At 53.6% G+C, this 25,465-nt stretch overlaps 1 long non-coding RNA gene across 1 annotated transcript; it reads right to left on the reverse strand.

Annotated features, from left to right (window-relative positions):
- Positions 1-1,234: 1,234 nt before the first annotated feature.
- On the reverse strand, positions 1,235-25,084 carry LOC106836374 (uncharacterized). Its single transcript, XR_011493631.1, has 6 exons — positions 20,955-25,084; positions 18,577-18,696; positions 4,679-8,040; positions 4,105-4,164; positions 3,046-3,092; positions 1,235-2,964 (listed from the first exon to the last, which is right to left on the reverse strand). It is a non-coding gene; the product is annotated as an uncharacterized lncRNA (long non-coding RNA).
- Positions 25,085-25,465: the final 381 nt, after the last annotated feature.

Below are 25,465 nucleotides of genomic sequence, written 5' to 3' on the forward strand. Positions count from 1 at the left end.
CACTTCAGTAATTAAAATGTCAGGCCCAGGGTTATAATCCCTCCCTCTCCCCTCGCCCCACGGAGGGGCCTCCCCAGCTCTGGCCGGCTTTAGCCAGGGAGGCCCGCCGTGGGCAGTGATGAGGAGGCCTCTCCACTTCCTGGCCTTGTGCTTCTCCTCCCCTCCTCCCCCACCCCCCGCCAGCCCACCTGGTTTGGAGGAGAGGAGGAAGAAGAGGGCTTGTTCCCTTGTAATTCCCTTGTTGCCATGTAATCCCAGGCTGCTGGCTGCTGTGGACGTTCAAACCTCACTCTTTCTCTTGAGGGGGAGGGTGCTTTTTCTGGGTTTGTCTGAAACTTCTCCTGCTACTCGGGACACCCCACGCCCTGGGCTTTCAAAGGTCCCCCCACTCAGACGTTCCCAGTTGGGGTCACATGGCCCCACTGGCCAACTGCAGATCCCCTTGTCTCATGGGAACACTCGTGCAACCAGGCCCCCAGTCCTAGGGGACATATGCCAAGCTTTCTGAGTGGCCCCCCTGAGGCTGTCTCCCTTGGCTTGAAGTGAGGAGGAAATACCACCTCCTGGGGAAGCGATGGGAAGAGACTAGGGCAGAAAAGGTTGTGAAATGGGGAAACGTACCACATTCCAACCACTCCCTTCAAAGAAATCCTCTGCCTGGCCTCTTTATTTCAATCCTTTTATAACCTCCTGGGGGTAACATTTTAGCACCCTATTATATCTAGACAAATACCTAGATGGAGAAATTAGACAGACAGTCTTCATAAAGGCCTGCTGGGCATTAAAATTTGAAAAACTCAGATTATGAGTATAAGCAAAAAAGAATCTGAAAAGATAACTTAAAAGTAAATCTGTTGTACACAAGGCAGAGCTGTTCATTCATCCACAGCTTTGGAGCGTGTGCTGTACTGGACTAGACTCCGGCCAGGAGCTCCCACCTGGTCAAGGAGATGCCCATGAGCAGCCAACCAGCTGGAAGTAGCAAGAGACGAAACTCAAAAGGAAAGATCGGGCAAGCATGTGGGCTTTATACTCCAGGCCAGGAAGTTTGCGTTTTCCCCCTAATCATGTGGTTTCCCCATCAGGCGTCCTGACCCCTGAGAGTCCAAGTAGCAGCTATGGGGAGAGGGGATCGATGAGCTATTTTCAGCGATTCTAGAAGCTTAGCGGGAACCGTACATTTACCCAGGATAAAGCTGCATAGTTCAGTAAGACATCAAGTTTCTTTGCTTTGAGTTGAAATTTTATTAGCACTTCTTATCTCCTGGTAACCAACAATTCGATTGGCAGGCACATGACTTTGATTACTTGTAAATGGAGACATGAATTAATGTATAAGTTATGGAGTTTGATTTACACGTGGTCCATAGAAGAAAATTATTAAAAGAGAGAGCCATGGAAGAGGATCAGACCTGGGTTTTAGAACCATCTCTGCAGCTGCAGTGGGGAAAATGGATTGAAGGGGCCAACGATGGAGGTGGGAAGCCTGACAGGAAACTGCTTGGTCACCTGGGAGAGGCCGGTGAGTGACCAGGCTCCAACTGTCTGTCTGTCCATCTGTCTGTCCATCCATCCACCATCCACTCATTCAACAAATTCATTGAGCAGCTATGATGTGCCAGACGCAGCACGATGTGCTGGGGACTCAGCAGGGACGAGCCGCAGAGATAGAGCCTGGCCTTACCAACCGTGCCATCCACGAGGAAGCAGCTGTGAAACCATTGCACGAACAGATGTACGGTTAAGAATCAGGATGGGTGCCTTGAAGGCTAAGTCCAGCGTGCAAGCACAGCAGGACAGGGTCTTGATGTTGATCATATCATTGGGCTTTTAAGGTCTTGGGAGATACAGGGCTTCCAAGAATGACATGCTGGAAGAACGCATCAGCCATAACCAGAAAATCCACCGTTCTTGACCACAGAATGAGAAGGGACTCTATCTGCCTCCTGCACCACCGCGTGCTCCCTACTTACAAGACAGTTCCAGCACAGGGTGGTATCATTATGTATTCACTGAGTGTATGAATGAAAAGTTACCTATAACCTAGGCTGGCATTTTAGTTCGTCTATTTAACAAACACGGAATACTAATTTACCATGTGCCAGACACTGCTGGAAGTTCTTTACAAGTATTAACTCAGTTAATCCTCATAACGACACCCAGGAGGTAGAAATTTTGATGAACCCCACGTGACAGATGGTGAAACCGAGGCTGAGCAGTTTACATCTGTCTCCACCAGTGGCTCTCAAAGTGTCGTCTCCACGCCAGCAGCATCTGCATCACCTGGGAGTGTGTCAGAAATGTAACTTCTCAGGCCCAGATAAGAAGGTCAGCTCTGTTTTTAACAAGCCGCCCAGCTGTTCCGGGCACCTGCTGTGGTTTGAGAAGCACTGGGCCACCCCTGCTGAATTTATCCAATCATACTCCTCCAATCATAGGAATTTCCTGTGGTCTTGTTAAAACTATAACTTCTTAATACAACCCCTCTTCCAACCTGCTGAATCAGATTGGGAGGGGACCTGAGAATCTGTGTTTTCTGGCAAATTCCCCATCAGGCAGGTTTGGGAAACATTCACCCACATTTAACACTGCACTGGAAGAAAACAAAGGCGAGACTTCACAGAGTGTGGTGTGGGTGTGCAGGTGAGTGGGTGTGTAAACCCACGGACGGCAGGTTTATCTTTTCTGAACGTCCAGTCAAACATTGCAGCTGTTACATCCCCGGAGTTGAGGGCACAGCAGATCATAAGCAAAGTCACAGATAGAAATCTCCCCGGCTGGAGCGCGGGTGTGTAATGTTCACAAAGTCCTAATCAGAAGAGCAGATTCCATCTCCGGCAGGAATGTTAATGCCGCCTCAGTCAGATCCGTGCAGACCAGCCTCAGAAGTCCGGTGCTCCGGGCAAAAGTCTGCCTTTATTGCTGTCCCTTTGCAAAGCAGAGGCTGTTCTGGCCAGGGATTTCCTGTAATAAATACCTTTGTCATCTTGACTAAAGAAGCTGTTGACCTGAAACACCTTGGACTGAAATATTAGCTCTGCCTACCTCTCCGTGGTCACCTGGGCTGTCACAGCTTTTGGGTTTGGGGGAGGCTGGGGAGAGAATGGACAGGTCAGGGAGGGGTGGAATCGCCTGTGAATAGTATCATTTCCCCTCCCCAAATCTCCTGGTTTTCACCTACCAAGACCAAAAGGGGAACGATGTTAAAAAAAAAATTGGATATAAGTTGGCAGAACTTTTAAGGTTAATATTTCTAAATTAAAAGGATAAATCCAGGCATATGGTTTTTAACCCAGCTTTCGATTTAGCAGGCACTTTGGGAGATCCATGATGCTCAATCCGTCCAAAACAGACGAAAATATACTTGACTGGGCTACAGAGGGCATGGGATTTAGGTCCTGCTCTGCCACCACTTACCAGTCAGTGTGGCCTTGAGCAAGTCGTTAAACCTCCCCAAGCCTTGAGTTATTCAACCATAAAGCGATGGTAATCACACCCGCGCAGCCAATCTCGGGGCTTGTTGGGAGGATTATGAGAGAAGACGGCTGTGAAAAGTGCTTTGCAAACTATGAAATGCTCTCCACGCGTGAGGGGGAATCATGACATCAGAGCAGGCGTGGGCCGTGTGCAGACCCCAGACCTGGAAGCATCCGACACAGAGGAAGGTGGGTGGGCAGGGTGATGCTGTAGGGCCGGGGGTGGGAGATAGTGACTCTGTGGAAACAGCTGACTTTCACGATGAAATCCATGTCCTCAGCTTGTCAGTATGACGCCCGTGGCGCCATGGCCAAATGGACCCAGGGAATCCTTTCTCTTCCTGGACACGGTAAAAGTCAAGATCTGGCCCTTAGAATCCAGCTCTGGCAACAGAGGTATGGGAGACACCAAAGCTAACGGACTTGCAGTGGTCTGCAGGAGCCAGCCACACTGGCTTACAAGAGCCAACCGTGCATTTCTTCCCAACTCTGCCTTCAGCGACATCACGTTAGTAGCATGAATGCGCCATAGTAGAGATAGTTACACCATGGAAATTGGCAAACACTACAAGTCAGGTGCTTTTTGTTGTTGTTGTTGTTGTTCAGAGAGCAAGTTGTTAACACTTACCAGTGCATCACTGGGTGACAGCAGAGACAGGATGGGATCTGAAGAAGGCCACTGCAAAAGCTAAAGGGGACAGACAAGAAAGTTCTCTCTCCACTCAGGTGTGAGGGTACCATTAAACTTCCACTGATTAATCTAGGAAGACTTCTAGAAGGAGAGAGCATTTTGTAAACCACTTATCCAGTGAGAGATTGCCTTCTCTCTATGTGCACTGGGGCAAAACCCACCCCCTCGACACACATGCTCCAGTACCAGACTCAGTGCCACCGCTTCCAGGCTGTCTTCCCTGATAGTCTTTACCTTACTCTACAGGGAACTCCAGCATCCTCTCAGTTCCTACATAGACAGTAGAAGGTGATTCTTCAGAGCTCAGGCTTTAGAGTCAGAAGTCTCAAGCTAAAAATCCCAATTTGACCACTTACCAGCTATTCATGGGAAACTCAGTGAATCTATCCGTGAAATGAGGCTAAAAGACCCTCTAGCCATCAAGAATTGTTAGGAGAGGATAAACGAGCTAATGCTTATAAAGCACTTAGCCTAGTTCCTGGCACACAGTAACTGCTTAATAAATACTCACCATTATGACAACAGCTCCTCTGAGCTGTCCTTCCACTTGTCATAGGCAAAGCTGCGTCTCTCCAGCTGGACTGAAGTTCCGTGAGGACCCTGACTTCTTCATCTCTCGGTCCTCCACAGGGCCTATAAAGGCTCAGCACACAGGAAGTCCTCAGGAAATCTACGTGGACTTAAATGAAACTGAAAGCAGACAGGTTTCCTTTCTACAACTTCTCTCCTCAAAGATCGGACGAAACAGTGACAAGAAAACGCCAGGTGGGAACAGGTCAACGGTCAGTCAACAAGTGTCTGCTCTGCTCTGCAGCTGAGAGGCCTCACAGCTGAGCCCTTCTCCAGAACTTGTCCTCATCTGGAGTCCTGGCAGGAGTATGAGACCCCAGCCCCTGGCCTTGATTGAGGACGTCTCTCAGGGCCCTCCCAGCCCCAGAGGTCTCCGTGGGATCCCCTGGGAGCTCTGATACAATTGCATCGCAATCCCATCTCTCTCAGCCCAATCCTGCTTTCCTCACTCCTTTGTAGGTTTTGTTCCTAAGAATCTACCTCTAGCAGATGTCCTGCATGCTAACCTCTGTCTCAGATCCAAGGCAGCACGCAGCAGGTTTGTGCCCCTGGCCAGAGCCAGGACTCACTCCCCAAGCTCCCACTTCTGTCATTCAGAGGAGAGGACGAGACCTCAGTCCTTTAAGATCACAGCTCATTTGCAAATAGATTCCAGCACATTCTCAGATGACTTCTTCCCCACCTCCGTGGCTGGCCACAGCTTCACTAAGGGCTCCCCTCGAAGGTCAGATTTTAGCAAAGGAGCGTCCCCTCCCTCTCTGATCCCGTCTCTTTTTGCAATCTTGATGCTGGAGCCCTTCGTCAGCGCCTGTCTTAGGTCACATTCAGAAGCAGACGTTGAAGTGAGAATTTATTTATAATGGATGTATTAAGGAAGTGCTCCCAGGGGAGACTGGAGGGAGGGAGTGGGTGGAGCAGGACAGGGAAGAGAGAGAAACCAAGCAAGGTGCCATCCCATCCCAGGCGAAGTCCTAGGACCAGCCTGAGCGCACGAGGAGCTCTGGAGGGTAAATCACAACTCAGAGTTTGTCCTGCCTCGAGGTGAGGGAGCTAGGCTTAATGCTCTGGTTCCCGTCAGCCATTGGCGATGGACCCCAGTGAACACAGGCACGGTCAGCCCTGTGTCTGGGCCAATGGCTCCAAGGGCCCAAGGGTCGCCTCCTGAAGAAGGTTGCAGGCGAGGGCCATTGGAAGCAAAGCGCACAGAAGCGGGCAGTGGTCACACCAAGAGGATAAAGGGGCCCTGTGGATCTGGGCGGAGCTTCGGCAGCCCCCGCTACAGCTCCACCACTGATGTTGAACTTGAGAATGGAAAACAAAGACTTTGGGGTAATACTGTCGTGTCAGGAAGAGAACACCAGCCTTGGCCCGGAATCCCAGCCCTGCCTGTTCTTTGCTGTGTGATCTTGAGCAAGTCTCAGCACCTCTCTGAGCTCCAGATTCACCATCTGTAAAATCAAGATAATAAAGCAAACAAACCTTCGCTGTCTCTCAGGGTGGTTGGGTGGTTTAAATAGAATTACGTGTGGCAAAGTGTTTTGTAAACCACAGGGGGACTCCTGTCCTGGAAGATGCAGCCTGCTGTCACCAACATAATCAAGCGCTATTCCAAAACTCAGCCTGGGATTTCCTCCTTCCTCCCCTGCGCACTCCCCCCAGGCCAACTTCATTTATTCTCTCTCCTTAAAGACTTCTACATTTGCACTGCAGGCTGTTAAAACTCCTAATTCAGAATAACCCGATAAAATGCTCTGGGGGGCTTGCTGGTTCCACATAGATATACAAGGAGCAGGTTGGCTTGAAACACAAAACTCAGAGGCCCAACTGGGGTGGAGGTGCATTCCGCGGGCCTGGAGGAACGGCCCCAGCCGCTGAGCTCCCTGCAGCCAGCTCATTAAGTCCTAATCACCAGGACGCTGGGCCAGGTGGCAGGGGCTGCGTGAGAGGCGCTCAGGGAGCAAATCGTGCACATCTTACCTGCAAGCCGGCCTAAACAGGACCCCCGGCTTGGGGTCACAGGCCCCTGCTCACGTCGCCCATCCTGTGGTCCAGGACCCCTTCCGTTTTTCCTGGAGCCCTGCTAAAAGCTAGAGCCAGATCTAGTGGGTGGAAACCCAATACACTCTCACCCGAAGGGCTGCTTCTGCCTTGGAAGAGGAAAACGCAACGGATCGCCCAGGGCAGGAGAAGAGAAGGGCTGAGAAACTGCTGACTTGCTTCCTTTCAGCCCTGTTTTTGTCAGCCTGCCGAACCGGAAGCCCCGTAGGAGCAGGAAGATGGCCGGGCAGCCCAGAGGTTTGGCCTGAGGCCCTGGCTTTGCTGATGGTTACTTGGGCAAGTCACTTACCTTCTCGGGGCCTTAGTTTCCTCTGCTGCACAGTGGGAGTAGGAATGCGTGTTCCGCCTGTCCAAAGGGCTGGAGGAACGGGGTAGAAGGAGGTGCGTGCCTGTGCCGGTGGAGAGGGGATGAGCCCCAGTAGCAGCTTCTGTTGCAGAATCACCTGCCTTGTGCCAAATGCTCTGCACACACCCTCCCACTGCGTCCTTCAGGACAAACATGACCCCTTCTGCAGATGAAGAAACAGGCCAGCTGGCTCCAAAATTCATGCTTTCTGCCTTAGAGGCAAGCTCCAGAGGTGGCCCGGGTCTGGAGAAATCAACAGGCAAACCTTCCATCCTTCATTCATTCAGTAGGAGTATTCTGGAACCCAGCTAGGCCGGGTGATGACAATAATGACATGTGCCGCTGCCCACAGGGAGCATTTTCTCTCCTACTAAAGCTCTGCCTGCCTGTGGCCCGGTCTCGGGAGGCCTCTATGATTTAGCTCCAGGCCACAGGACAAAGCTAGCACAGATAGGCTGTTAGACTTTTGCTGGGCAGATCACCAAGGCAGAGAAAAGTCCTTCCAGTGAATTAACAGGCCATGCTGCAGATACAGAGTTCTGGGCTTAAGGACAATAACCACATCAAGAAGAATAGCAATAACTAGCATGTGGTGAGCCTTCAGTCTGTGCCAGGCAGTGCTGGGCACTTTAGACATGTTCTCTCAGTCCCCTCTGCAGTCTTACGAGTTGAGGGCATTTGCTGTCCAAGGTCACGCAGCCAGTGAGGGGCAGCACGAGGCTCGCAGCCTCATCTTTCTGCTTTCAGGGCCCACGCTCTTATTGGCGACTGCTCTCCCGACACGCTGAGTGACTTTGAGCAAATTCTTCTACTCCCTGGGCCTCAGTTTCCCCACCTGCAGATTTCTGGAGTAGGACTTGCTGGCATCTCATCCAACTCTGACAATCCGGAGTCTTAACCTGGGAGATGAAAGGGGAAGGAGGGTCCATGACTGCCCTCCGGGACCCAGGAAGGCCCTCCTCCCTCGAGAAGGGGATGCACAGCCCGCCTGGGCCTCAGCTGAGCAGAAGGAGAAGCCTCGGGATGGGGGGTCAGTCCCGCTGGACAGCTTCTCCCTGGAAGCCAAACTCTCACTGACGCCAAAGTGAAAGCCCCTCTGTGACCTCCCCATGGCAAGCTGCTGCTGTAAGGGACTCTAGTTCTGAGTGCTAACGAGCTCAGAATGTCAAATTCCATCAGCCAGGCAGTGTGGACACGAAGCGATGAAACTTCCCATTCTGGGAGGAGGTATGTTTCTCTTGCCTTTTTCGGGTTTTGTGGTAACATTCGTCACTGCTACACATGAAAATAAAAACCAGATGGAATCCCTGAGACAAGGAGAGGGTCTTCCCATCCCTGTGCAGTAGTACAAAGCCCACAGTGGGCACCTAGTCGGAGGGGCTAGCTATCCACCCCTCAGCAGAGCAGCCTCCCAGCCAGGCCCACAAGGCGGCAAACACCTGGGTCTGACCTGTCTTTTCTCTGGGCCTGAGGTCCTGGAGCAGGTGAAGAGCTAAGGTCTTCCCAGCCCTCCCAAACTCCAGCCTAGCCATGGACACTTGCCCCTCTCTTCTTCCTCCCAGGAGCCTCTGTCCAGACCCTGGGCACATGGTCAGGGCCACTCACCAAGAGCATGCCTCAGTGAGGCCTTGTTACAAGCTCAGGGCACTGAACAGGACACAGTGGACGAGACCAGAGCCTGAACCTCACCTCCTCCAGGAAGCCTTCCCTAACCACCACAGCCTTTCCCTTCGAAGTCATCCTATGCTTTAAAACCAAGTTCCATGACTTCCTCTTCCCACCAGCTTGCCTTGCTCACTAAATTTGTTGTATGTGGCTTCTTTAGATCCTCACCCAGACTGTCAGCAGCTCCTAGGGGACAAGAAGCACTCAGTAGTCGCCCTGAGGACCCCATGGTCCCTAGCACAGTGCCTGGTTCGATGAAGCTGCTCTATAAATGTGTGTGGGAAGATGGAGTTACAGCACCACTTTGATACACGCTAATAAAGCAGTGACGATCCTCTCCCGACGCCCTACTATGTGCTGCGCACTGGGCCAAGTACTTGACCTGCATTAACTCAATCCCACAACGACCCTGTCAGGTGCTATTATTCCCAAGTTACAGACGAGGAGCAGAGAGCCAAGACTTGTCCAAGGAAAGGGACAAAGCAAGAATTTGCACCTGAGCCTGCAGGCCCTGAGCCGTGTCCTTCCCCACGCCCTGTGTTGAGACTGGAGGCAGGTCAGTCCTCTGAGGTGTCTGGGATGAGATCTGCCCCTCTCTGATCTGATCTGGGAAGGTAAAGGGGATGGGAGAAGATGGGTTGGCCAACGCTCCCTCCCTAAGCCTCAGCTTTGCCACACAGCTTGGTTGGTCCCCTATGCACAGGGATGCCCACCAACTGCAGCCCCACCCATTCTGGGGCAGCTGAAGCCACACAAGTCAGGAGAGGCCAGTCCAACTCGGGCTCAGCTAGGAGCTGGCGGCCTCTTTCCCATTCCACGGCAAATCTCTTAGAGGCCCAGGCAGAATGTCCATTTGCTCATCTACAAAGTGAGGAGGGTCCCTGGCCACTCGGAGGGCTGGTGAGCAAAGAATTAGAAAGAGGGCTGTTCCTAACTTAGGCACCTGATGGGGGTCGGAGCAGGGTCTGAGCCGGGTCTGAGCCGGGTCCTGCCCACTCGCACTTCTTCCTGACAAGGGGGTGTTTCCCTGAGTCAGCTCCGTCCTGGAAGAGCAGCAACTCCCACCCGGCTGCTCCCACAACAACAGGTGATGGAGGGGTGAGCTGGCGGCTGGGTGCTGGTCCCTGCGGGAGGGAGGCGGATCAGCTCCCTGAAGACAATGCAGCCGGGCCCCTCCCCCAACAAAGCCCCAAGGACCTTTTCCTTTATTTTCTCTCTTTCGCCAAACCCCCAGCCTGAGAGCATTCCAGATGAACTGCTTGTCTCCGGGCAGGAAGCTCTCCACAGTGTTCAGTCTGATTCATCTCAGCCTCGGGGGCCTCCAGGATAGGGCTACCAGGCCCCTGTACATGGAACATGGCCTGTGTTTGCTGACTGTGTCCTGCGTTCTGGATGGGCCGGCAGGACATACTAAATGTCCAGTATTCAGTTTCTGTCCATAAATGACAAAACTTCAGCCGTTAAAGCTCTTTTCTAATTTACCTGGGCATCTGGTATTTTTGTCTGCTAAGTCTGGCCATGCTACCCCCTGGCAGGGTCCAGGCGTTCTGAAACCAGCAACGATACCCACACTGGCTGGGGGCAGGGGGCTAGTTTCTATGTGGACCATGGAAGCAGCTCCGTGAGTGTGTGTGTGTTACGTGTGTGCATGGGCACAGGGGCTCCCATGCCCACGGGGAGTGTGCTCTGTGTGTGCACAGGTATAAGCATGTTCAGGGCATGGTTACAGGGCATCTCCACCCAGCTCTGACAAAGCATGCCAGGTACAGGAAGACTCACCAGGGGTCTGGGTGAGCTACACTAAGAGGAAAGATTTCCCAATCACCTTTCCCGTTGGAATCGTTCCTTATAACTCAGCATCCCTCCTGCCAGGCCTCTCTCTGAGGACTGATCGGAGGCCCCTCCTGGAGCCACTCTACGTGAGATGTTCAAGGAATATCACAGACCTATCCGGCTGAGAAGTCTTCTGGTCCAACTCCTTCACTGCCCCAGTGAGAAAACGGAAGCCCAGAGAGGGAAAGGGACTTGCCCAAAGTCACACAGCCACCAGAGAAACAGCTGGAACAGGAATAAGGGTCTCCTGGTTCTAGCCTAGGGCTCATCTTACTGCATAAATTGAGTCTTTCTTACAGCAGGGCACAGTCAAGAGAAAGTTGAACTCTTGAGAATTCAGTGGGAGCCATTTGCTCCCCAAACTGCAGAAATAATATAACAGTGGCTAGCATTTATTGGGCTCTTCCTGCATGCCAGGCTTACTTAATTTACAATGGCAATTCCATGGTGTAGTTTTATTACTGCCCTCATTTATGGATGAAGAAACTGAGGCCAAGAAATTTGCCCCAGGTCACACAGCTGCTAAGTGCATGGTCACTTTAACCAGACACTTTGAACCGTGGTAGAAAGCTGGCTTTCTAGTGTTAGATAAAGCGGGTTCTGCAGACACTTCTTTCTGAAGAGCTGGCGTGAGTGAGGCCCATTAAGACAGGCCATGATTTCATCATCAGGGTCTGAACCCTTTCTCTCCAAGCCAAGGGCAGCTCCATCTCCTAGCCACTTCCCTTCTTGCCCAAGTCGTTAATTTCAGCTAAGTTTTTTTTAAACCCACCTCACTAAGAGAGTTTCCAAGACTGACGGCCCAGACAGGGGGCCGGAAGTGATCCTGTTTCTACCTTGTAAACCTTGCCTTTCAACGTGCCCCTTGAGACAAGACACTTTCTCTTCTTTCCTCCTGAATGGCTCTTGGCTCTACACCCCCACACCCTCCGCCCCTGTCTTCCCGCCATCCTCAGTTCAGTCCAGCCACTTAATGCAGCAGCCGTTTGTCCCAGTGCCCCCGACACCACACAGGTGTGCTGTGTCCTTGCTTTCGGGAAAGTAAGTAGTTCTTTGGTGGGCGGCCAGTAAAGGGGACTGGATACGGGCAGAGAGGGGTACACAGCCCCTCCCCAGGGGACTGCCCCCGGGCATGTTATTGAGTGCTCCTGAAACCCAATGCCCGCCCAGTGGGGCAGCCAGGTGTGCCCCAAGACAAGGCTGTTTTTCCTCTCCTGGAAGAGGCCTCAACCTGCCGTGACGGGGGGAAGGGGCTCAGCTTCCTGCAGCCAGGGCTGCCTGGGCCACCCTGCTAGGTGGGATCTCACCTCCAAGGACCCTCTGGCTGCATCTGCTTGCTCTCCCTGCTCCCTCCTTCTGGAACCTAGATTTGACTGCCTGGCCTTGCCCCCTGGCCTCCCTTATGTCCCCCATCACTCTTCATCCACCTCCTGACATTCCTGGGTCGGTCAGGGTTACCCTCCTCCCATATTCCTCTCCACCCTTCTCAGCACCCTGCTCCCCAAAGCCTGCCCCCTGCTCGCTGCTGCCTCCGTGAGGTCCCCCTCCTCCCCAGGCTGAGCCTGCTACTCCTTGGTACCAGGTGCAGATGGGCTTGTCTGAGGCCAGACAGCACCTCAGCTCAAATCCCTGCTCTGTCATGTGCTGGCTGTGTGACCTCGGGCAAGACTCTGAACCTCTCTGAGCCCAGTGCTCTCATCTATAAAATGGAGGTATGAGAGTCCTCATCTTTAGGGTTGCTATTGAGAGGATTAAATGATGTAATGCACATAAATTTCAGAGGCCAGCTAAAAGCACACTCAACAATCAATACTGCTAACAGAAACTGTAATAGGATCTTATTTGGCATTCTAAACCCCCACACCTGCCATCTTGACTCTTTTTTTTTTTTTTTTTTGGTGAGGAAGATTGTCCCCGAGCTAACATCTGTGCCCATCTTCCTCTATTTTGTATGTGGGATGCCACCACAGCATGGCCTGATGAGTAGTGGTAGGTCTGTGCCCAGGATCTGAGCCCTCAGACCCTGGGCTGCCCAAGTGGAGCACGTGAACTTAACTGCTATACAACCAGGTCAGCCCCATCCATCATGATTCTTTTAATGTATGGTTTCCCCAGTATTGACCTTTTACTGTTTTATTTTTACATTATAATTTGTTTATACCTCATAGGTATCATTAATTAAGTTTAATTATATTCCCTGTGGGCCCCTCAAATATTTTTTGTAATGAGGCAGGAAAGACAGGCACACAGAGAGACACACAGACAGTGGCAGGAGTGACAGGGAAGGCATGACACGAAGAGCCCAGGGCTGAGGGAGGGAGTAGGGCAGAGAGACCAGCAGGAGAGGTAACAGAACAGAGATGGAACAGCACTGTGGAGCTGGGCACCGAGGAGCGACCAGGATGGCGAGGACCAGCCCTGCTCCCACGTGCTCCCATCGGAGAAACTGGATTGACTTGCTTAGACAGGAGTAACTGGTTGGGGCAGCAAGATGGGGAAATGACCGAGAGGCCCCAGAGGGCTGGCTGGGAAATCCAGGTAGACTTCCTGGAGGTGAAAGGCCTGGAGACCACCCTAAAAGGCAAGGAAGGTGTGACAGGACAGTAAGGGGACAGGAGGAGGCATTTTAGGCCCTTGTGAGCAAAGACTGAGACCAGGAACTTAAAAGGAAACCCCAGCAGGAAAGCTCCTCACCATTGCTCCATTTCCACAATGCACATACCTACATACACACACACCCACATGCACAGCCATACACACACATTCATACACACACACACCCATAAACACATACACACCCATGGCTTTGTGAGGGGCCCTCTCCCCACCCCTCAGCACACACAGTGTCACCCACACACACCCGACAGAGCCCTCAAGCCCTTCCCCGGCTGCAGCCCTGTGGAATGTCTCAGGTCAGGCCTTGTGTCCTCTGCTGCCTGGCCTTGGCACGCTTCTCAGAGGCTGCTGGGAGGCTTCAAACACAGAAGAGGGTGGGAGAAAGTGAGAGGTGGCCCCTCGGGGGTGGCCCTGGGGAGAGATTGCTCAGTGAGTCACCACGATGTCCTGACCGAAGGGTCCAGAGACTGGAGACAAATGCCACTACTGCTCCATCCTCACCTGCACACGTCCCTCCCCCACTGGACCCCCTGCCTGGGGCACACGGAGGGGCTGCAGACCTATCTCCGTGGGTCAGCCTAGAAAGTCATGCAGCCCTGCTTGCCCCGAGGCCTACAAGCCCCCCAGAGCCCCACGGGCCAGCCGGGCCCCACCACCGCCCAGACATACCCGCTTCTCCCTCCACCACTCCAGCACAGGTAACAACAATGCTCTTGAGGAAACCTGAGAGGTCGGCTCCCTTGAAATGGAGAAGGAGGCCAAGAGACACGCTTCCCACCTTTCAAAAGGAACGGTTTGGGATAATTAATCAACACATCACCAACACCAAGGGATTGTTTCATATCAGAAAACATATAATTAAGAAAACAATAGCAGGCTTGTTGTGGATTTTGTTCCTAAAGAATGCTAATTATGTTTAGCACCCTGACACATCCGAAGGTTTACCCCCAATATTTAGAAATCAAACAGAAGTTGGCTGCGAGGTCTCTCTCCGCCTAGACTTAGAGCAGGGAGGGTCCCGAACAAAACGGGCTTCCAACAGGTCTTGGATTCGGCTTTTCAGCCCGTGGGTGCTGCGCCAGTGACGAGAGGCCCTTGCAATTGCTAAATTGCCTCGTTATTGCTTAATTACACCATCCGATCAGCACCTAATTTGCTTAGGGTGCAACTGAGCTGCTGCGGGTGTAATTACTTGCCAGGGACACTACTTAACAATGCAGCCACAGCTGCGGACATTGGGAGCCCTGCTCAGCTCTGCCTGGCAAGGCTACGGCCCCATAACTGTGGTTTCCAGGGCCCTGGCCCCCAGCAAGTCAGTATAAAGGAAGGAAGCCCTGGCCCAGCTGCTTCCTGGAAGTGACCTGGGTGCCAGGAAGCTCAGAAAAGTCCATCTGGAGGTGTTTAGAGAGTGACTAGGAGGACCCTCCTGGACGGACCCTCCTAGTGGGTCCCTCCCTGCTGCCCCTCCAAGTAGGTGACTCTAGAGTATGACCACTTTGCCCACATTCTGCTTCCACTATCCTCATAGCCCCTGCTGGAGTTTGGCTCCCATGGGTACCCATACCGGGGCACAGCAGGGGAAGGGTGGCTGAAGATGCTGGTACCCAAGGGGGACAGGCGCATGACCACAGGCACCAAAGCCCCTAGTCAGGGAGCAAAGCCCCCCTCCTGAGACCCTCGAACCCTTCTAATGTCTGCAAGATGGCCAGACTGGCAACACCAAGATCCACGGTCCCCACAAAGGAAAAGGGAGGCACCCACATTACCCCCAAAACACACACACGCAGACCTTCTTGGAAAGGAAACCCTTCAGATGGGAGGAGGGTACCAGTGTTTGTAGAAGGGCCTGCCCATGTCCCAGATGGGCTGTCCTCACACAGACCCTCAGGGAGTTCACACCCGGGGGAGGGGGCTGGAGGGTGTTTCCATGTGGTCCCATGTTTACTCACAAATTGTGCATCACCTCACAGTAGAATTATTAAGGAATCATGGCATTGGGGTTTAGCTTTTAAAAGAATCCTGTTAGAGATATGTCCTAAAATTGTTACTAGTAAAAAGATACAACGTCAGGAATTTGCTTCAAAATAGCAGTGGGTTTAGGCGGAACAAGATCGCCCTTGAGTCGATAGTTGGTACTAGTTGGCTATGGCTGCTAAGGATCACATTGTGGCTGGTTTAAACATCAGAAATTTATTTTCTCATAGTTCTGGAGGCTAGAAGTCCAAGATCAAGGTGTCAACAGGAATGGTTCCTTCTGAGGGTCGGGAAGGAAGGATCCTCTCCAGGCCTCTTTCCTTGGCTTGTAGAAGGCCCCCTTCTCTCTGTCTTCCCTCTGTGTCTGGGTCCAAATTTCCTCTTTTAATGAGAACACCAGCCATAAAGGATCACGGCCTCCCTAATGACCTCATTTTAACTTGATTACCTCTGTAAAGACCCTGTGTCCAAATGAGGTCACATTCTGAGGTCCTGGGGGTTAGGACTTCAACATAAGAACTGGTGGGGGAGGGGCACAAGTCACCTCCTAACATCATTGCTGAAGACGGAGGATGTACACATTTCACTATTCACTCTACTATTGTATAAGTCGGCAACATTTTTCATCATAATGGGAGGGAAGGGGCACTTGAGGAGGCAATGCTTTGAACAATTGTCATCTCACCAAGTAACCTCCAGGGAGATAAGACCTGTTCTCCAGAGCTCAAAAAAAATCCTAAAATTCAGAGCTGTTTCAGAAGAGACAATGCAACTTTGGGAGGTAGTGAGCTTCCCAGCTCTGGAAAAATCCAAGCTGAGGCTGCACGGCCACCAGTGGGGCCTTCTACGGGATTCCTTCTCTGGGGGGAAGCTGGCCCGGCCAACTTCTAGGACTTTGCCCAACTCTTGATTGCCAAAAAAGCCCATGCTGTCTTGGACTGCACTAACGGAAGTACAACGAACGGCCAGAATAGCGAAGGGGGAGTCCCGCTCTACTTAGAACTGGAGGGAAACACCTGGATCCTGGTGCTCCATTCGGGGAACCCCATCACAAAGGGGACATCAAGCATTTAAGAACCACAGGGTCACATCTGGAGGGGAACAGCCAGGTGTGGAAAGAGCTGGAAACCACACCATGACATTCAAAAAAGACTGTGGAATCCACTTTTACCAGTTCCTTTTGTATCCTCCCAGAAAGATGATAAGGAACTTCGAACAAATATACACACCCTTTATGTATTTCTTTTACACTAATGATATTCCATGCACACTCTTTTTGCTTTTACCAATGACCATTTACATATCTTAGAGATTCTCCCATTTGAGCACATAAATTATGCCTCATTCTTTTTAACTGCTGCATAACATCCTATCCTAGGGTAAATTATTCTACCAATCCCCTACTGATGGATATTTAGATTGCTTCAAATAATTCCCTATAGCAAACAATACTTAGTAATTAATCTTATATATATGTCACTTCACATGAATGAGTATATCTGTGGAATAAATCCCTATAAGTGAAACAAAGAAAGAAAGAGAGAGAGAGAAAGATTGTTGGAGGAAGGAAGAAAAGAGGAAGAGAGTGGGCTGGCCCCATGGCCAAGTGGTTAAGTTTGTGCACTCTACAGCAGGCAGCCCAGTGTTTCGCCGGTTCGAATCCTGGGCGCGGACATGGCACCGCTCATCAAGCCACACTGAGGCGATGTCCCACATGCCACAACTGGAAGGACCCACAACTAAGAATATACAACTGTGTACCAGGGGGCTTTGGGAAGAAAAAGGAAAAAAAAAATCTTTAAAAAAAAAGAAGGAAGAGAGGAAGAAGGGAAGAAGCAAGGGAGGGAGGGAGGAAGGGAGGGTGGGAGGAAGCAAAGAAAGCAAGAAAGAAAGGAAGGAACGAATGAACGAACGAAGGAACAAATGAACAAATGAAGGAAGAAAAGGAGGGAACGAGGAAAGAGATGCCCAGAGAAGGGGCCAGGCTCAGGCGAATGGCTCTCCATCCTTCCTGGAGACAGACACAGGCAGGTGGGTGAAAACCACAATCAGACAGGCAGCAGGAAGGACACAGGGTCAGGATGGGGTTATGCTGAGTTCCTATCTCTTTACAGTGACCCCACCCCATCCCAGCTTCGTCCCTTTGACTGGTAGGAGACAGCAAGTCAGGGGTCCTCTCCCTCATGGGCGCCCTCCATCACTCCATTGGTCTGCACTAGAAGGAGAGGCCAGTGAGGGCCTCGGGCTGGAGGGCAGTAACAAGACCCCGACCTATGGCCGCGGGGGCAGGGAGGGTGGTGCCAGACTGATACAGCTCATAAACTGCTGGCACATAGTCGATGTTGGGCGCTGAAGCAATGGCTACTCACCCCCTGCCCACGAGTTGGCCTACAATCTCGCACAGGGGCCAGCAGAGGGAAGGGAGCTTCTGAGATGAACATCACACCCAGTGCAGACTCCCAGAGGCTCCTGGCCCCACCTCTTCCCTTCCCCCGGGCCAGGAATCAAGTGATCCCTCTAGACTGTTCTTCCTGGGTTTACACTGCACTTGCTCTGACAAAACCTGTTCAGACAGCTGATGGGCAATAAGCAACTGAGGACCTAGGTTATCAGTCCCCACATGCACATTACACGGGTGCAGACTGGTGGAACCATCTCTCTTCCTCCACCCTCCTGAGGGCAATAGGTGGGGCTGGACTAGAATATTGTAAATAAAATCTCCTATTCGGCTGGGAAAACTCAAGGTTTGGGAGGGAGCAGGTTGTGTGGATGGCAGGGAGTGTGGGGAGAGAAGAGGGAATTTTAAACAGCTCTGGTTTGCCATAAACTTCAGCACTGACTGCCACCCCCTCCTCCACCAGGGTCCCTGGAGCTGAAAAGTCCCCTCTGTGCCCCTAGATGACAAGTAGGGAAAGCGACATCTGAATCAAGGCAGCAGAATTGACTTGACAAGCAGTGACATTCCGCTTGGAGTGATCTGCAGGATTAGCCACCTCTTCTGTGTTTCACGGAAGACATAAGTGCAGGCATTTAGAGCGTGAGACAAGGAGAGCAGGGGAGGAGAGCGCAAGGTGAGCCCCTCATGAAGCAAACTGCTGGGCCAAAGCGGGTGCTGCAAGGCTGGAGGAGCCAGAGCAGAGGAGCCAGCTGTGCCCCCAATCCCTTACATGGCTCCCACCAACACATTCAGCCATGCCCCCTGCTGTGGTCACATCTGTGCTCACCCACACACAGCACTTGCAGGCCCCCACCCACAAACACAAACAAGTGTTCACAAACGTTCACACACTCTCCAACACTCCTAGGTGCATTCGTACTCACAGTTACTCAGCCTCACTCACGCGTACCTGTGGTTAGCAGCCTCTTGCATGATGTTCAGAAACTCCGCTGGCAGATAGTGGTGGCTATTGCATCCAAAACCTCCACGCTGGGAAGGGGGCAGGAGGCAGTCCTCAGCTAAGAGCATGCTAGGGAAGGAGGGACTGCTCAGAACAAAGCTGATTCTCAATAATATCACACCCAACACAGAGAATGCCCACCAGAGCTCAAATGTGTGCAACACGGATTATATATGGCATAAGAGGTCGGGGCGGGGTGTGGGGGCGCTATTCACTGAAATCTAGCTCACATTTCACTCTTGAAGCCACAGGGCAAACATCTACCTAGAAGAAGGGATGTCTTTTTTTAAGCTTTGCCATCACAGTATGGGGTACAGCAGCCTCTGTCCCCCGAGGCCATGTGCACACTTACAGATCCATGTATGTGATCCACGTGCTTGAAGTTAGATGCCGTGCAAGCACATTCAGGTACAGCCATTCATGCATCTGCATCTGCGGCCAGCAGTATGCAAGGTATGCAGCCACCAGTATGCAAGGTACAGGGCCAAACTCAGGCACAAAACTCTCTTCCTCACCATGCTTACTCCCAGGGACCCAGGCGCGGATGCTTGTCCTCAGTCTGGCTGATGATGAGGCTCAACCCCCATCCCAGGCCTTACACCCTACAGGCCAGGCCTCAGAAGTGTGAGGGCCCCCAGGAATGCTGCCTCAAGCTCCACTGATCAGGCAAGCGCCCCAAAAGTGACTCCACCTGTCCCTTCTTGCCTGGCACCAGAATGAGGCCACTGCCTACACAGTCCCAGGCGAGGGGAGAGGCTGGGCACAGTGGGGCCCTCTAGGTGGCCAAGAGCACGGCAGGCAGCCCACCTCTTGGGTGTGCAGCGGGGGAGCGGGTGTTTGGGGGACAAGGAAGCTCCGCCCCCAGGGAGTCCTGGCTTCCACCTGCCCAGACTTTGCAGCCTCTTGGAGCCAAATGGGGAGAGCCCAAGTCCAGAGCCATGATTTCTAAATAAGCCAGACCCTCTGACAAGGTTGCCGGATCCAACCCCCCAGCCCCCGGGTGCACTTTTCCTTGCCCAGGGAGCACAGACAAAATGACACAAGGCACGCCTTGGGACGCCTGGCTTTAACGACCTCATGTCTGGTGACTCCTGAAACTTTCTTATCGCCCCTGGGCCTTCCGACAAAAAAGCAGCTCTCCAGCCTAAAAAGTCCTAGATGGGGGCCCAGCAGCCCCGACCTCTGCCCAAATACGGTGCGCTGAAGAGAGGCGGGGAGGAGGAAGACGATGCGCCAGCTTCTATCCCCACCATTCGACCGGAGATGAGGCAGGGTCGAGCCCCGGGGGCGCCCGCCGACCTAGAGCGGGGGTGGGCGGTCCCCGGTGCCTCCCTGCCTCCCCAGCTCTGCGCCAGCTCCTCTGGTTTGGGGGGAGGGGCATCCACGCTCTCTGGGGAGCAGAGCGAAGCCCCGCGAAGTGACCCCGTTTCTGAATGAAATTGAGCTGCCATTTTCATCTTCTTCCCAAATGTCAGCAGCGTTAGATCAGATTAGGAGCTAATCTCTTTCCAAAATTCATTTCCGAACAGGAGAGGTGGCTGCGGGCGGGGTAGAGGTTTGCTGTTTGTTTCAGTATTCTCCCCACACACGCTCCGTCTCCGCCTGCTCCTGGGGTGCGAGCGCGGGTGGAAGTGGGAATAGACGCACTGAGGCCCGAGCGAGGCGCGGCTGCGGCGCCCGGGGCGGGGCAGGACGCCGGCGCTGGGGGTGGGAGGGCGGCCGCCTTGGCCCCGCGCTCTGCAGGAGCGCCGAGCCCGCGCGGCTCTTCCCTGAACGCTGAGACCGCTCCAAGGCCCCGGGACGCGCCCGGGGCGTCCTTCCGTGGCTGGAGAAGAACGGGACCCGAGGCCAGAGCGGGCAGGGCCCGAGGGACAGGCGCTGCGAGGGCCTCGAAGCGGGTCCCGCATCCTCCCAGCTAGACTGAGGTCCCTCCCCAAACCCCGCCTACCTTCCCCCCAACCAAGCCCCCAGCCTCCCACCCCGCGGGCTAGGATGGTAAAGGCGAGAGCAAAGGCGATTGCAACCTCAAGAGAGGAGAAAAAGGGAGAAATAAACGCCCAAACGAACTGGTCAGTACCTTGCAGGAGGCCTCATTTGACAAGTGACCAGAACACACCCGCTGGCCTGAATGCATAATTACCCCCAAGTGAAAATTCCCCATCTAATTTGATATTTGGTTCTTTGCAGAAGCTATAGCCTTCGTAAATAATATACAAAGTAAGAAACCTAATCCCGCCTGCTAGAATGTTTAATTCATCATTATGCGAGCTAATTGGAAGGTGATTATATGGTAATTGCTCATTAGTGGTGTATATTTATCGCTGTACCTTATGTCAAGGCCATGGGAATTGTGTAGAGTCTGTTCTCTCATTTCAAGGATCAGTTTCAGAAGCAGGAGCGAAGCAGGCAAGATCAAGTTCTTCCTGACGTCAGGGTCCAGCCGAGGACTATGGAGACCCGCGCTATATATAGGGCCTGGAGCGGGCTGGGGGCAGGGGCAGCCTGGGGCCCGGCTCAGGCGGGGAGCCGCGAGGTGCCGGGCAGCCAGACCACTGCCAGGCAAAGTCGGTCCTCCCCGACAGAGAGGAGAGGCTGGGGCTGGGGGCCCTGACCATTTTCCAAACGCGACCCCACCCCTATCCCAGGCACCTCCCCGGCCCTTCAGGTGCGTGTCGGCCTGGGCTTATGCTGAGAGAGGAGACCTTAACCCTGCGCCTTCTGTTGGGCTCCCCTGGTGGAGTGCGGAGGGCCAGTAGGTGTGGGGTAGAGAGGGGGACTGCCGGGCTTGGTCTGGACAGTGGGTGGGAGACAGGGAGCGGGAAGGTGAGGTTTGATTTAGAGAGAGACGTCGAATTTGGAGTAGTGGGGACCTCGGCTTCGGCCAGGAAATTCTCTTAATCCCCCCACCCGGCGAAGCGGGGTGCTGGCCTGACGACAGTGCCTGGTTTGTGCCTAGGAGGGGGTTCCAGAGTCTCTCTGTGGTACGCGGCGAGGCCGGGGCGAACGAACTCGACGCACGGAGAAAGGCGGCGGGACGTGAGCCCAACACAGCCCCAATCGCCTAGGGTGGGAACCTGGGAGAGGCAGGAAGGCAGGTCTGAAATCCCGGGGATGCGGAGGAAAGACTTGGGCTCAGAGTGCAGGTGGAGGTGGAGGCAGTACGAGGCCCCGGGCCTCCGCAGCTGGGAGGATCCGGCCGGAACGCTTGGAGGCCAGCCTCCCGCCGAGCATCTTTGCACGTGGGCGTGATCTTTAGCGCGCTCTGGCGCCCCCTGGGAGGAGTGCGACGCCTTTTTGCCCCACCCAGACCCCAGCCCCGGGCGTTGGACACCCCTACTTGCAGCCCCAGGGCCCTGCCGAGTCCCTCCCGCCCCCTCGCCAGGCATCAGGCACTGATGAACAAAAGGCCAATTAGACGGTGGGGCGCGGCTGATGAATGGACCTTTCGCTTTCAAGCGTGGCACCGCCTCGGGTTTCCTGGCGTACAGGGTCGCGCCGGGAGAAGCAGCCTCCCCGAGCCGGGTCACGGCTGGGGTCAGCGGGTTCTCAAAACTCCCACTTCCCCCTCGCTCCGGGGCTGGGTGGGGGTGGTAAGGCCGGCGGCCGAGCGGCAGGCGCGAGAACGGAGCTGCGGACCAGGCGCCCCGGCGGCCCCGCAGCTCGGCCTCGGGGCCCCGCGAGCAAACGCTGTAGGCCCGTTGCCGTTCCGCCTGGCCCGGCGGGCGCTGCGCTGAGGTGGCACCCGAGTAAATCAAGCGCTGATCCCTGGAATAATAAAGGCCGGCCTGAAAAATGCGCGGTTACAAAAAACGGCTGTTGCTTGCCCAACTCCGGAGCGAGTGGGGCGGCAAGGGGACAATACCCGACCCCAAGCCTCCTCACTAGACACACACATGCCCGGACCCCAAGACACACAAACGCTGCCCTGGTGCCGAGCATGGACGCCATCACACGAGAACCCCACTCGGACGCGGAGAAATGTTGCCGCGAGTCACACACACACTGAGGCCATTCCCATCCTCCGAGATCCACAACTACAGCCAGACTCCAGTACGAAAGGAGCGTGGGCCTGGCGACCAGACCCTGGCACACAAATTCCACGCACAACTGCATTTCTACACCTTTGTAGGCACTCTAATTACAGCCGCACAACTGCACATTCTTGCCCTGACTCAATGCAGTCTAGATGCACGAGGAAAGCTGGACACCTGGACACTCTCACAACCTATACAAGTAGCCCTGGCCCCTCCAGCCTCCAACTCAGGCGATTAGCGCAGTTAGCACCTACACATCCTGACTGAAGTCCTGGCTCAGACACATAATTGCATCTCACACGAACACAACTGTTTCACAGACCTAACTCATACACTCAACCGTACAGACTACCACAGCCTCTCGCCCTAACTCACATCCACACCCTTATTCCGACTTGAAACTGCCCACAGGCGGGCAGCCACGCTAGATGCCCCCACCGCAGAGCGCGGCCCGGGGCCAGGCCTCCGAGACGCCAGAGTTCCTCCCCAATCGGCCTGCGCTTCCGAGACTTTGTTTCCTGAGACTCGAGGCGGGGACGGGGAGGAGCCGAGGTTTCCAAGGCCGCGCGCAGGCCCGAGCCCCCATTCTGCCTGGCCTGCTTGGCTCGGCTCTCTGCCTGCCACAATCCGCCCCTAGCACAAAAGTGGCCCGGCAGGTTCCGGGCCGCCGCCAACGCTCCCACTCCGGCTCGGCTGGGCTGCCAGGAGCAGAGTCGGAGGGAGCTGGGGGCACCGGACACCCAGAGCGACAGGCAGAAAGGGGTAACTATCCAAAGCTTCTCCCATCCCACGAGTTTCTGGTGCCTTGAAAAAGCCCCCCTCCCCCGTCCCCATACCCAGCCCCGCGCACGCCTACCGGGCCTGAGGGAATGAGATCCCAAGCTAGAAACGCATAAGGAGCCCACGTGTACCTCGCTGGACGGAGAACGCAGCCGGGGCGCACTGGCACTGTACATTCCGTTTGACACTCTCGGGGAAACGCAAACCAAGAACCCACGCCTCTCGTCTCACCCACATTCACTTGCCACAGGGGGACGCACAGGAAAGGCCCACAAGGAATCAACAAGGGGGCAGGAAATAGGCCAAACGTGTAACCTACATCCCCATTCAGTGTAACCGGCGGGACACAAGGCATCACGCGTGCAGTTCATCACTTGCAGGGAGGAATGCAGAAGCTGGCCCTCGGTGCCCAGAGAGCCCTGCCAGGGGCATCCAGGCCTGGCACCCATGTACCACGAAGGAGGACACAGACCTAGAGCGCACAGCTCCCACGCATCCCTGCCCAAGAAGCTGCAGCCCAGCACGCGCGCATCGTGAAGGGCACGCAGCCGCAAGGCACACGCGCCCCTCACCCTGCCCCGCGTCCCGGCGCCCCGCGCCCAGATAGTCATCGTGGGATGGCATCTCGCAAATATTTATATTCCTCAGCGCCACGGCAGCCCGCGTCCACATTAGACGCTCTAATCCTGCCACTTTAAATAGATGAATTAATAAAGCAAACGAGCGGCTAATAAGCTGACTGTCCTGCCTTTTTGAGGCGGGGAGAAGGACTCGAAAGTGCGCCAAATTTGTTTGCAGTGGATCAAGGCGAGCCGCCTCTGCTTCACTTTCTTTATCTTAATTCCGACTTGAAAAGATATAATTATCTAGTTTGAACAGAGCTGCTATCAAATCCTTCTTTGGGCCGGGAAGGGGGCGTTGGAGTGGATTGCGGCTCTCTGAGCCGCTCGGTGCAGCCGGAGATAGCGCGTAATGAAGATGTGGAGGCCTGAGATACAAAGGGCATTAACCTCATTAGCATGAAACCTTTTCTTCTTACCATTGTGGGACCCTTTCAGCCGCCTAATCCCCCCTATTTTCAAAGCTTGGTTTGTAATAAAGCTTTTAGGTTTTTTTTTTTTCAAAGCTAATAGTATTCTCTGATGATTTTATTGCTGTTACACTACATAGGACATTTACCAAAAAAAAAAAAAAATCTTCGTCACTCTCTCCCTTTTCTCGTACTTCAAAAAAGTATATGGTTCCTGCAGAAATAAGCCTTTTAAATCAAGACAGGAAAAATTTCTTCTGGAAAGGCCAATCTGAATCTTACCAGGTCTGTGCTCATGTTTAAAGCAATCTGGGTTTGGGGGAAGTGATAGAAGGAAAAGGTATCTAGTTGTTTAAAGGAAAGATATGCCTCGCTGGAGCAGGGACCGCAAAGCACTCAAGACAGCTGTCAGTCACCAGAGGTCTCCGCTGTCCAAGCGGCTGGAAACTCCTCAGTTTCCAGGATACCCAGGGCAGCACCTGTCCCCGAGAGAGGCGAGGCTGGGTCTCCCCAGGCAGCCCCCTCTCGCTCCGGCATCCTCCTGCAGCCCAGTCTCCCCCACAACACATACACCTTCCCAGAGGAGGCTGCGTGAACACACACCATGAGCGGCCAGGGTTCTCCAGAGGAACAGAGACGGAGCAAAAAGAAAAGACAGGAAAAGATAAAGAAAAAAAAAAAAGGAGAGAGACCAAGAATGAATTCGACTTTAGAGGAGAGGAGGGAAGGAAAAAAAAGAAAGGAGGAAAAATTTCCATAGTGCCCTATAGTCCTCACACGTGCACGGAATGTCTAATCTTAACTTTTCAAGGCAGGATGTTAACAAAGCTTGTATTTTTGCCCTGCATTGTAACTTGGCCTTATCACAGTGTAAAGGGTGGGGAGATTGTCCTAAATTATGTCCAGGCAGCCCCCCTGGATCCGTGGATTAAGAGATTAAAGGAGACCACTGGGCCAGGCCTCCTCTTTCCCCTTCATATTCCTGGTATGATAA

This window comes from Equus asinus, chromosome 2, assembly GCF_041296235.1.
Source record: "Equus asinus isolate D_3611 breed Donkey chromosome 2, EquAss-T2T_v2, whole genome shotgun sequence".
NCBI lineage: Eukaryota > Metazoa > Chordata > Mammalia > Perissodactyla > Equidae > Equus > Equus asinus.